Source organism: Chelonoidis abingdonii, chromosome 4 (assembly GCF_003597395.2).
Source record: "Chelonoidis abingdonii isolate Lonesome George chromosome 4, CheloAbing_2.0, whole genome shotgun sequence".
In the NCBI taxonomy this organism is placed as follows: Eukaryota; Metazoa; Chordata; order Testudines; family Testudinidae; genus Chelonoidis; species Chelonoidis abingdonii.
The window spans coordinates 21,055,505-21,067,831 of NC_133772.1; the positions used below are offsets into that span (position 1 = coordinate 21,055,505).

At 49.0% G+C, this 12,327-nt stretch overlaps 1 long non-coding RNA gene across 1 annotated transcript; it reads right to left on the minus strand.

The window, feature by feature from the left end:
- Window positions 1-456: 456 nt before the first annotated feature.
- Window positions 457-5,812, minus strand: LOC142046731 (uncharacterized). Its single transcript, XR_012655716.1, has 2 exons — window positions 2,909-5,812; window positions 457-2,382 (listed from the first exon to the last, which is right to left on the minus strand). It is a non-coding gene; the product is annotated as an uncharacterized LOC142046731 (long non-coding RNA).
- Between the last annotated feature and the right edge of the window lie 6,515 nt (window positions 5,813-12,327).

The following is a 12,327-nucleotide window of genomic DNA, read 5'->3' on the forward strand; positions in this document are numbered from 1 at the left end:
CATAGGTGTTCCTTGCAATCAGAAAAGTATGTGGCTTTCCTTGGATGGCCATGGCTGTTTGAGGAGCCTTTGAAGAGGCCTGAAGTGCTAATTTACAGCCTTTAGTGCTTAATTCCTCCGTTGTGCCTCCTGTTTGAGGCCAGCAGCCTGGGTTCTGATTCTCTCTATGCCAGGAAGCTTGGTTGACTCATTGCTGAGACCCTTCTGCCTTGTTGGAATTCCCTTGAAAACCCAGGGATGTATTAACCCCCATGATGTTGCAATTACTGGTTAGGAGCTTCCAAGTACCCTGACGTCCCATTGGCTCTGTTGTGAGTTCTAGGTGCTCAGCATCTTGCAGGAGTGGGCTGTGCTTATATAGCACAATGAGGAGAGGAAATAAGACTGGGACTTTTCAGCTTGGGAAAGAGATGACTAAGAAGGGATACGGTAGAATAAAATCATAAGTAGTGAGGAGAAAGTAAATGAGGTATTATTTACTCCCCCTCAGAACAGAAGAACTATGGGTCACCCAATGAAATTAATAGGCAGCAGGTTTAAAAGAAACAAAAGGAAGTATTTCTTCACACAACGCACAGTCAACCTGTGGAACTCCTTGCCAAAGGACATTGTGAAGGCTAATAAATTCATGGAGGATAGGTTCATACAGGGCTGTTAGCCAGGATGGGCAGGGATGTTGTCCCTAGCCTCTGTTTGCCAGAAGCTGGGAATGGGCAATGGGATGGATCACTTGATGATTCCGTGTTCTGTTCATTTCCTCTGAAGCACCTGGCATTGACTACTGTCAGAAGACAGGATACTGGGCTAGATGGACTCAGTATGGCTGTTCTTATGTTCTTAACAAGATCTGTCTTAAGCAACCGCCGAAGGGGCCAGTCATATAGAAGAGACTGATCTTCTAAATGACACATCCACAACTTGGTCAACGTAAACTGCCTTGTGTTGACTTAACCGTGTACTGTAGAGCAGGCCTAAAGCTCATACGAAATAGTAATGGAAACCTGGGATTCTGTCACTTAAGCCTGGTGTTGCCTGTTGGAGCTGGGGAACAGCTCAGGTGTCTTGGAGGGAGGGTGGCTGGTTTTTCTGTCAGGGTTGGTAAGCCCAATTTAGGAATTGAGGGAAAAATACGTCCCCATGCTAGAGTTGGAGGGAAACTACCCAAAACAGGTAATACCAAGCTGGTTGGTTCCTGTTAGACTTATCCAGTCCTATTGTTCCTGCTGAAAAAGACCAGCTTTGAAGTGGCAAAGAGTTTTTAGGATTTTGAGAAGGTTTAATGGATGATTATAAGGAGCCAGCTCTTTTGTCGGCTGTGAAAGCAGCAACGAATCCGCTCTGTGGTGCCAGAATAAGGAGCCGGGATGTGGAGGAGAAGCAAAGGCAGCCGCATCTTCCCATATGTGAAGCTCACTTAGGTTTGTACGTGTGCTGGGCAGTGTGTTTCTCTGTCCCTGCCTCTCTAGAGATGGAAAAGTTCCATGAGAGTTTTGTGACAGGTTGCAGGATTCCACAAGAGATGGTGAAGACCTTGTAAATGTGACGCTCGCTCCCCGGCCTGTCTTCACAGCAGCTTAAAGGAGCGGAGTGGGAGGAGGGAAAAATGACAAGCTTGGAACTGTTAAATACGTCTTTCCTGATTCTGCTTCAAAGTCCCCACCACCACCACCACCTCCTCAAACACTCCTGCTGCCACAGCCTTTTGTGAAGGCCGCTCATGTTGATCCAGATGCAATGAGCAGTTTTCCCTCCCCAACCACTCTCTCTCCCTTGATTAAAACATCATAATTCTTTAATCTTTCTGAATCGAGTTTCTTCCTTAAAAGCTGCCGGTTCTCTTTGATACACCAAAGCGGTTCTTGTCACGCTGCCAAAGGAGGCTGGGTGGAGTGTCACATGGCTCAAACTTTTACAAGCTGAGAGAGCTGTCTCAGAGCAGGAAAACAAGCGAGCGAGACAGACGCAGAGAAATCTTCTCCCGGTTTGGCTTTTGCAAGAACGAAGGGAGATGGTGTTTTTGTTCGTTTTTTTAGAGGGAGAGGAGGGAGAATAATTTTTAATGCAACAGAGTAACGAATTTCCCCAGCTGAGTTGACGATCACCTCTGGGAAACTTAGAGGAGAAAAAAGGGGGGGAAAATGACGTCACTGCAGTCGGGGGTGCCTGCCGCGCTGCCTGTCAGATCCGAATGAAAAGAACAGGGCAATAAAACAACGGCTGCCTCTGTCTCCCTCGTTAAACACGGCGCTAATTGGATGTTAATTTCTCCTTGCTCTTCTCGCTGTTCGATTGTGAGAACTCCCTCTCTTTCCTGCCGGCAGCCTCAAGAGAGAGCCTGTACTGTAAACTCCTTCCCGCTTGTGGACTGGAATAATGCAGGCGCTGGGAATATTAAAAAAGACGAAGGGGAGGGGGGTGAATGGATGGGGGGGAAGCTGGGAGGGAGGGTTGTAATCTGGGAGTTGCACTAATCTCCACCTTCCCTACTGATTGTCCTGGGAAGAGTCGGGGCTGTAATATTTTTTTTTTTCCCTCCCTTTCTCTCGTGTTTGGACCAGACTGCCAAGCACAAAAAAATCCAAAACAACCCCCCCCCAAACCCGCCATCCCGACTCACCCAACCCAACCTCGTGTCAAAACAGGCATTTAGGGGAGCCAGCTGCTTTCTCTGTGCTGCCCGGGTCACCCTTAAGGGGTGTGTGCGTGTGCGTGTTTCTTGGCTGGTGCTCTGAAGGGCATTGAACATGTCTGGTCACTAGCATGCCCTGCGCCGGTGCAGCCGAGGGAGGGGAGTAAGTTAAGAATGGGAGTGGGGGGGATTTGCCAAGGAATGGGGTGGGTGGAGGAGGGGAGGGGAGAGAAAGACGCGGGAGGCGAGGGGGGGGGAGATGTGGGAGTAAAGTCCTACCTGGGATCGGTGCCAACTTCCTGCACAGGGTTGCAGACCCGAGGCTGTGAGAGCCCACCAGAGGCGACGCTTCTCTCTTGTCACGGTTCCAAGGCGAGATGAAGGCAGCGGGAACAGGTACAGCAGATGCCAAACGGCCTTGTTTGCCAGGGTGCTGCTGGCTTGGGTGGTGGTTTGTATTTAAATCCTGCGCTTGTTGTTTGCTTGACTTGCCGGTGCGGCCAGCTCTGTTTCTCCAGGGCTCCTGCCTTCCGAACTGTGCACGGGGCCCACCGGGGCTTGGGTTGGAAAGGAGTGCCGGTGGCAGGGGAGCCAGTGGATTTTGCTCTCTCCTTCTCACCCCTCGGATTAACATGCAGAAGATGCGCCTGTCACTTAGCCTGCCATCAGCGCCTGTTCAGGGATGGGTGACGGCTTTGTTCCGCGCTGCCTAGGAAGCCGTGCCAACTCTCTGACTTGGCAGTCGAGCCAGAGTGGGCAGGGTGAAGGCGAGGAAGGGAGAGAATTATTGCCGAGGCTTCCAAAGTGGCTGTAGGCCCGTTTCCGAGCACAGCAGCTTTTTCACTGTGCATCTCTTGCTCACTTGCTCTCTGTCGCAGGCTGGTGCAGACAAAACGAAAACGTGTTTTGTTCTGCTTTTTTAGGCATCTGCCTAGCTGCGTTACCAGCCCTAGCTGCCCTTCCCCCCCCCCCCCACTACTTAACCCCCTTTTATTATCGGCACACCCCAGGTACTTAAAGGCAGCAAAAACCGATTCTTCCTCTGCGGTAAGGTTTTTCGCTATAGATCTCTCTCTGTTTGGGTGTGTCTCATTCTCTCTCTCCTGCTAAAGGACCCCGCCACCTCCTGAAAACCAGGAAGGAGGGAACCAGGATTTATTTTCACGCAGACGTTGGGCTGACATGCTGGGGAGGTCGGGGCGGGGTAGGGGGGAGGTAAAAACTGGCCTTTTGTTTAACCTGTGTTGATCTAAAGGAAGTTTTTGTCCTTTGGGTTGTTTTCAACTGGGCTTGGGTAACTTTTCTGAGCATGGCTCTCGGAAGAGCAGCCAGAATGGTGTTGGATTTTTTTATTTTTTGTTTTTTTAAATCCGAGCTATGTAATAAAGAGGGATTGTCCCAAGGGCACAAGGAAAGGCAGCTCCTGAGTGCTGGAATTCCTGCCAGCGTCCCTTTGTGCCAGCCTCTGCTCGGCCTTTGGCGTCTCGTTTGGATGAAGCCTGGCATGCAGGCACCGCCCATTTCTTAGCGCCGAGCTGTTAGGAGAAGGAAAGGGGAGAGAGAGAGGGGGGGGGGGGAAAAAGCTGCCTCCCTCAAACTGGCCTTTCTCGAAAAAGGATCCTTCCCCGATGATTGTCCGGAAAAGCGGAGCTAAATCCAGTGGCTACTTCAACAACCAAACTGTTCTCCTCCACGGTGCGTCTGTCTCGCTGGCTTGGTACGAAATCAAACCTAGCTCTTACATTTGTCTTATTTTATTTTTAATTTTAAATAATGTTTCATTTGTCCAAATGCTCAGTTGCTTTATTGTTGCTGCAACCCTCACCCCTCCTCTTCCTTTTGCTCCTTCGGTCCTTGGGGCTAAAACATCTGCCTTTAAAAAAAACATATATTTGAAACAGGATTCGATGATCGTTTTTCTTTGGCCTCCCCTTCCCCTCCACCTGCAGATTGGGCCATTTGCAGCTCTTAAGAGGTGCTTGGGGCTGGGTGTGTGTTTCTTTTCGCCACCCTATGCAACGCCGAGGGAAAATGTTGAATCATGTCGGATTTGCCATTCAACATGGCAGCCGCAGCTAACGTGGTAGAAGCTTACAATGCGGAGCTGACCCCTGGGCCCGTGCTCCTTTTCCATCATGCAGAATGGGGTGGGAGGGAATCCAGCACAGGCTGGGGCAGAGGGGGAGAATATTTTGGGGAGAATTTAATCTGGAGTGAGGGAGGAGGAGGGAAATAAGATGGCTGGATCCTCTCTCTTCATTTTGTGATGCGTTAACTGTTTAGAAGCTAGCTCGTTTTCCATCCCTTTGGCTTGCTTGGCGGAGATTGGGAGGAGGCCTACTGGGGTGTGAGGTCTCAGCGGCATGGGAGGTGTCTGGGGATCTTTCTCTGGTTTGCCCCCTTATGTTGCCCGGAGGTGGCTCAGGGATTGTTAAAGTGCCAAGAGAAGGCACGAGGGAGAGCGAGGCATGCGAGAGGAATGGTTTCTGAAGCACAGTGGTGGCCTTTGGAGAAGGACCTGGGCGGGGGTTTATTGAGTGGAATCTGCCCAGATAACAGAGGCATCTGGGAATGCTGGGCAGGATTACAGAGGGCACTTTGCAGAGCACACACTGTGTCTCCCGCTGGAGGGCTCCTCCCTTTGTGGGGCTAGACCCTGTCCTCCCTGGCAATTGGTATAAATCCAGAGCAATTCCACTCCAGACTCTGGCATAACACAGCTCAGGATTTTGGCCCAGCCTCTAAAAATCTGGCCTCTTTATGTCAAACTTAATTTAGGCCTGTTTTGTACGCAACAAAAGCAGATTGTTTCAGTAAGAGCAACAGATTCCCCCCCACACCCACTGCACCTCCCTCCCTCCTGAACTCTTTCTGGAAATGTTTGTAAGCAGTAAGGACATTCCTCTCCCCCCCCCCACACCTCCAAATACATCCCTCAGAAAGCCCCTGCCGTGTGTGACACACAGATGTACAGTGAGATCTTAAAATTGGCCTCTGGTTTTTCTTTTAAGGAGCATGCATGCTGAATACTAAGCACCTGGGCCTGGGTTCCCCAGCACTGCTGCTCTCTTAACCAGTGCTGCATGCAGGAGCTCAGATACTATGGTGTTGAGGTGATACAAGTACCCGAACAGAACAGAGTGAAATGCACTGAGGGTCCCTTTTAAGCTCTGGAAAACTAGGCCTTTCCTACAGAGACACAAACTGGGCTCTGAAAATCCCCTTTTTCACTTCCAGATTGTCACCCGCTCCCAGCAGAACACTCACCCCCTGCTCCCGAATGGAAAGTGAGTGTGAAACGATCCCCCTCTTCACCTTAGGCTTGCCCGGGCAAAATATGTAAGACACTCAAACCTCTTCTTTAAGGTAGCATTAAAATATCCAACTGAGGAAGGAAAGAGAAATTCTTTTCTGGTCCCCTTGGATGTGAACCAGTTAGGAAGCCATTGGGGAGTAGTAGAATAAGGTGACTGGGTGACAGGACTCCTGGGTTCCTCGCCCGGTAATGGATTATTTTTATTACAATAGCCAAGTCAGGACTCCATTGTGCCAGTACTGCATGACTGTGGATAAGTCACGTAAGGCCAAATTTGTAAAGATATTAGGCCCCTGAAGATGCAGAGAGCTGCCTAGTTAGATTTTCAAAAGCATCAAGGTGGCTAAGTCCCATTAAGTCAATCTGGCCCACAAGCCATATTCTCTACACTGCTGAGCATACAATAGGCAATTAATACATCATAAATTTTCAAAGCCTCAGTTTCTCCATTTGTTCAATGATCTGAAGGGACACAGGATGGACCATTTTGTTTTTTGAGATGCCCCCCGATGAGAGTCCCTTTATAAGTGCTGTAGGTGGTGACTTGGGTGCTGATGACGTCCATGTAAATCGGACCCTAGAAATAATGCATTCGACTCAAATGACGGTAGTCCAATCTCAAGGCCTGATTTGCATAAGCACTGAGTGCCCATAAGTCCAGCTGAAGGCAATGAAAGCTGCAGATGCCCAGCATCTCTGAAAAACAAGTCACTGGATTTCACCTCAGATACATTTGGCAGTCAAGGCTTGATGCTAACTTGAGCAGGAGCTAGGGCTGCTCAGGAGTTCTCAGGATCAGGCCCCAAACAGGACTTTTGGTGCCAGCTGAAGATCTGGTCTAAATCAGCCTAGTTCAGGGCTTGTCTACACTTGAAATGCTACAGTAGCACATCACTGTAGACACAGCCTACGCCAACGGGAGGGGTTCTCCTGTTGGCATAGTTAATCCACCTCCCCGAGAGGCAGGAGCTAGGTTGATGGAAGAATTCGTCCATTGAGGGAGCACTGTCTGCACTGGCAGTTAGGTCGGTTTAATTACATCACTTGGGGTGTGGACTTTTCACATACCTGAGCAACGTGGCTGGGTTGACCTAACTTTTTAGTGTAGATTGACCAGGCCTCAGTTGAAGTCAATGGAGCTAGGCCAGTTTACATCATCAGAGGATCTGACTCTTTAATGATAACGAGAAGGGGAGTCTTTAGAGTCTCCATTCTCCCCAGCAGATTATTGTTATAAATACAGCCTAGGGGCAGGGACATTAATTTCCCAAGCTGCACGAAATGCTACTCCTCCCTTTTTTTTCTTAATAAGAAGTCATGAGACCTCATCCAAAGCCCACTGAAGTTAACAGGAAGACGCCCATTGACTCCAGTGGGCTTTGGATCAGGCCCTCAGGGCCAGGCGCAAGATCTGAGCTGGAGCAAGAAATTTCTGACGTGTCCTAAGCAAAACATCTGGCACCCCTGCAAGCGCCCTTCAGGGCTCTGCCAAGGGACGCAGCTGTTGTGTTCTGTACGGCAAGCAGCAAAATAAGACTTGAGCTCCCAGACCGTGGCTAAACAATAATAATAAATTCTTTAAATTAAGAGGGAATTTGCAATTGGATCATTGTGTCTTTTACTGGCCTTAAGTTGGAACTTGCTCAAAAAGACCTTTGTGGCGGTGATGATAGTGTTGCATTGTAACATGAGTAGGGAGTGGGGCTCAGATGGCTGAAGGTCTTTAGGCACCTAATGCAGTGGGAGGACCAACACCTTTAGAGGTCCCCCCTGCAATTACTGCTTCATGACTGGCTCTGCTCTGCTGCTTACCTTGTCCTCACCGCTCCAGCTTTGAGCAGTGAAAAATACATTGATCCTTAAGGAGAGGCTCCCACTCCCAGGATTCTCTGCACAGCAGCACAGCCCTGTCCCTTCGGCTTGTCCGAGTGAACAGTTCTTGCCTGATAGATTGCTCCACATGGACCTTCAGCCTCCCCCACCATCCTAGGGTTTGTGCACTAGAGCATGGGGGCACCTCATTTCTTCTCTCTGCCTGATGGGCAGTGTCCAGGCTCAGCTCAGCCAAAGCTGCCCTGGAGGCACGAGGGCTTTCCAGGTCATGGGGTCCTAACAGAACTTGTGGGAAGTTCCATGGGCCAGGTGGTGAAGAGTGTGAGTGACCTCTGCTGGCCTGAGAACTCGTGGGAATAACATGATCGCCACCGAGGATTCAGGGGGGGAGTGTGTCTCCTTTATCTCTGCCCTGGCTTGGGCTGGACCCCTATATCCCCATTGCATACAAGCTCTGGATACAATCTGTGCCAACTGGGGGCTGGAAGGGAGATAGGAGAGTTTGGGGCAGTGCATGGAATCTCAAGCTTTCAGCTGCAGGGACCCAAGGAATGACTTTGGGGGAGTGTGTGTATGGGGGCAGGGAGGGGGGAATTAGCTTGTCCCAACCCTGCAGCAGGCAGCTAGGGGGCATTTTAAAGGAACTCTCTGGAAGAGGAAGAAGGAGAACCCTGTGTGCACAGTGGGAGGAGAGTCCCGGCAGCCCCATTGGAATGCAGGCTGGGCTCCCATTCAAGCAGCTGGTCTCGAGCAGGCACAGTTAATCATTGAGGGACAAATGCTAAAGAGGACTGTAGCTGCTGATTTAAGGGCAGCTATTTACACAGCGGAGTTCCCTGGAATCCACCTAAGCTTCCCCTTTGCGCCAGAGGTGCCCAGCTGGCCCACTAGCGAGGGAACAAACAAGCTGAATAGCAAAAATACATGCAGACAGAATCTTTGTTGCTCTTTGCAGCCAGCATTGCAGGCGTGCTGGGCTCTTCTGTCTCATGAGCTAAGCCAGGTGGGGGCTGAGATGGTAGGTGGCTGCCAAAGGTGTGTAAAGGAAACCCAGAGCAATGCAAGGCTTATGATTCAGCCTCTGGGTCTCTTCCCTCTTAGGCAGAACTGTACCAATGCACCAGTGCTGAGTGAGTTGTAAAACTGAGCTCCTAACCCCTTGCGAGCATTAAAGTTTCCATTGTATAGAGCAAGACTATTGCTTAGAGTACTGATGTTGGGTCTGATCCATTATATTCCACCTACCCTTAGATTCCTTCTGAAGTTTCAATACGTTGAGGGATTCTTGACTCCTTTACTGTGCAGGATTGCTGTGCACTGTTCAACGCTTGCTATATTTCACCCCAGAGGTGGCTGCATTTCAGTGGAGGATGCAGCGCTTCCTGTGTCTTGCCCAAGGTACCTGCCTTACTCTGTACATTTGCAGACCTGTGTTGAACATATTAATTGACAGCACAGTCAGTAGCACTTTGGCATTCTTCAGGGATGACGGCCAGGGCAACAGAAACATCAGACTTGTTGTGGGAGCAGTTTTATGCTCCTGAGTCCTGCGGGATGCAGGAATCCTGCAGGTTTCTTTGCTGAAGGAGTTGCTCCTGTGAATCCAGCCTGCTCCCCAGGTTTTAGGAGAAGCAGGGAGGAAGGAAGAGCCATAACATGAGGCTGCAAAGTAAGGGAAAAACATAGCATGGAGCATTTGAAACTGCTGTTTGAGATTGGATCCAGGCTAAGGTTTGGGGCCTAACACCCCAGAACTCTGTAGAAGTTCCCATCTGGATCTCAGCTCTACAGCACAGGGCCCATCTTTGGGAATTATCTGAGATGGGGTTTCCAGGTGAAGGGGACTAATGCCCAGAGACATGGAGGTGGACTTAGGAGGAAATCTTTCAGGTGGTGAGTCTGGAGTTCACAATCTCCCTGTGAAACTGACCCATCTGTTTGTCCTTACACATCAGCAGTGCTTCTCCAGTCACAGGCAGAAGGCTTCTTTATACTCTGGGACATTTGACCAGCACAGCTTGACGTCAATAGCCAGGACACCTACCACACCTTGACCACCACCACTGTCCAATCCTCCCCTCCCAGCTAGCAATGCTGATCAGTGATTCAGCAGCTCAGAAACGGCTTAATGAGAGCTACGGCTAATTGAATGGCAGTGTCAGTCATAGTATGGCCATTGTGAATTGCAGTAGTGACCTGGGTAAAATGACCTCTCTACCCATGAAAGAGCAGATATCCCATTTGGGGGGATCAGAATCTGCTTTATGATCCCTGAGTTGTCTTTGTGGTGCCCTTTCTAAGACAGTTGTAGGCTCTGAGCTTTCCAGCTAGTAGCTCCTCGACTTCTCCTCTCTGAGAAGTTCAAGGTGGATGATGTCATCATGTTCTCCCCCCCCCCCACACACACACACCAGTGCAAGCTTGCTGTACATCACCAGGATTTTTTAAAAGGGGGCCTAAAGTTAGGTTCCAAAGGCCTTATACTGTACAGGGGTCTAAATAAGGGGCCTACTTTTCAAAAGCAGTGAGTACCCAGCAGCTCCCATCAGGCCTAAATAATGGAGTTTGGAGCCTGTCTTTATTCAGGACTTGTCCTACCCTGATAATAAAAACTTGGCATTTATGTAGCACTTTGTCAAAAGTGCTTTACAACTGCTGGGCCAGTGTCTCAGCTGGTATGAATTAAGTTAATGGAGGATCTGTCCCATTAGCTAATGATTCTTCACAACACTGCTGTGAGGTACAGTAGCATGGTGACTTCTGAAAGGTCACCCAGCCCTTCTGTTTCCTACCCCTGTGCCCTATCCCCTTGATCATAGAATATCAGGGTTGGAAGGGACCTCAGAAGGTCAGCTAGTCTAGTCCCCTGCTCAAAGCAGGACCCATCCCCAGACAGATTTTTGCCCCAGATCCCTAAATGGCCCCCTCAAGATTGAACTCACAACCCTAGGTTTAGCAGGCTAATGCTCAAACCACTGAGCTATGCCTCCCCCCACATATTATGCTTCAGTGCTTGATTATTTATTATTTGCAGTGTAGTACATCCTAGCAGCCCCAAGTCCTGGCCCAGGCCCCTGTTGTGCCAGGGGCTATACAAACCCAGAACAAAAACACAATTCCTCCCCAAAGAGTCGACACTCTAGGCTCAGTGTCATTTTAAACGTCCCAAGCCGTCGCGCTTCTGACATTTCCTCACTGTTCCACAATTCATACTGAAGAGGAATAGCATCATTTTCAACTAGAAACAATCTGAGGGACTTGTTATGAATTAAACATTTCACTCAGTGTTCAAGGGATGCTACTAGCTTAGGCCCAACATTTAACCTCTTTTAAATCCTCTCAAAATTGGATGGGATTGTCCTCTGGATTCTAAATTTTATCATTCTATGATTCTGATATGCACTCGTTTGTCAACAAGGGATCAACAAAAGCAAACACAAGCTGCAGTCCTTGTTTTGCATAGGCCCTGCACTGTTCTGTGCTCTGCCACTGCTGAACTCCAAGTGATCCACCCTATTCTCTGGGCCATGCTGACATCCTGGAGGATGGCAGGACACACAGAAGGGCATGGAAGATCAACAACATAAGAAGCACCGGGTTAAAAGCTGTCGGTGTCGTCCAAACAGCTGATGGGACAAAACTGAACAGGATTCTGTGAGTTGGCAAAGAAATATGAACGACAAACCTCTATGAGGTTGTTAGTCACAATGGCAAGGAAAGAGAAATGCAGCTGTTTTGGGGCTATGTTGCATGTATGTGAGTTGCAAAGTGGGAGCTAAAGGTAGTCCCCCTATGTACTTATTTTAGCACTACTAGCTAAATTTTTAAGAACTTTGCATGCACAATGATGGAACCAGATTTTTGAAGAGCTCAACACTTTGGGTGCAGGGCTCTTTTGAAAACCTGGCCATAGTGTCGCGCTGGGAACAGCTAAGTGTGTTTGAAAATCTGGCTCCTAGTTAGTTCCCACTTAAGCATCTGAGCTCTTTCAAAAATTCAGCTGTAAGGGCTGATCCATTGAAAGTTTTCCATTGAGTTCAAAGGGTTTTGGATCAGGCTGTGACTGTCTAGTTGTCCAACTGTGGAGTTAGGTGTCTAACTCTAGGAATTTTGAAAATTTGACCTTTAAAAATGAGTTAATTCTCGTCCTTGTACATTTCTTTCAAATCAGGAGTAACTCAGTTGAAATCCATGGATATACATAACTGCTGAGAGAGGAGAATCAGGCTCTATCTCTTTTATAGGGCCACAGACATGTGCCTGACTCAAGTCCCCAACAAGGCAAATTGTCACGACTTCATGTTCCATCCATCCCTCCCACTATGGCCAGTACATTTGTCCAGCCTAGAGGGGAGACCCTTGGGGCAGGATCTGTGTCTTCTTGTCTGGGAAGAGCCCTGCAGAACCCACTGGAGATCTTGACTTTCAGAGGTTCCATTTAGGACGTTTTTTTGCATGATCGTAGGTCCAGCTCCAGGATCGGCCAAAAGAGACAAGGGCCACCTACGTGTTCTGAAAACTAATGAGTTAAACACCTGTGCAGCAAATG